A 491-nucleotide genomic window follows, 5' to 3' on the forward strand; every position below is an offset into this window, starting at 1 on the left:
TCTTAGTCCTGAGTTCTAGTTTGATTGCACTGTCATCTGAGAGACAGTTTGTTATAATTGCTGTTCTTTTACATTTGTTGAGGAGTGCTTTACTTACAACTATGTGGTCAATTTTTGAATAAGTGCTATGTGGTGCTGAGAAGAATATTTATTCTGTTGATTTGGGGTGGAGAGTTCTTTAGATGTCTATTCAGTCCACTTGGTGCAGAGTTGAGTTCACATCCTGGATATTCTTGTTAACTTTCTGTCTCGTTGATCTGTCTAATGTTGACGGTGGGGTGTTAAAGTCTCCCATTATTATTGTATGGAAGTCTAAGTCTCTTTGTAAGTCTCTAAGGACTGTTTTATGAATCTGGGTGCTCCTGTATTGGGTGGATATATATTTAGGATTGTTAGCTTTTCCTGATGAATTGATCCCTTTACCATTATGTAATGGCCTTCTTTGTCTCTTTTGATCTTTGATGGTTTAAAGTCTGTTTTATCAGAGACTA

The sequence above is a fragment of the Colobus angolensis genome, unplaced genomic scaffold, assembly GCF_000951035.1.
Source record: "Colobus angolensis palliatus isolate OR3802 unplaced genomic scaffold, Cang.pa_1.0 Scaffold19, whole genome shotgun sequence".
NCBI lineage: Eukaryota > Metazoa > Chordata > Mammalia > Primates > Cercopithecidae > Colobus > Colobus angolensis.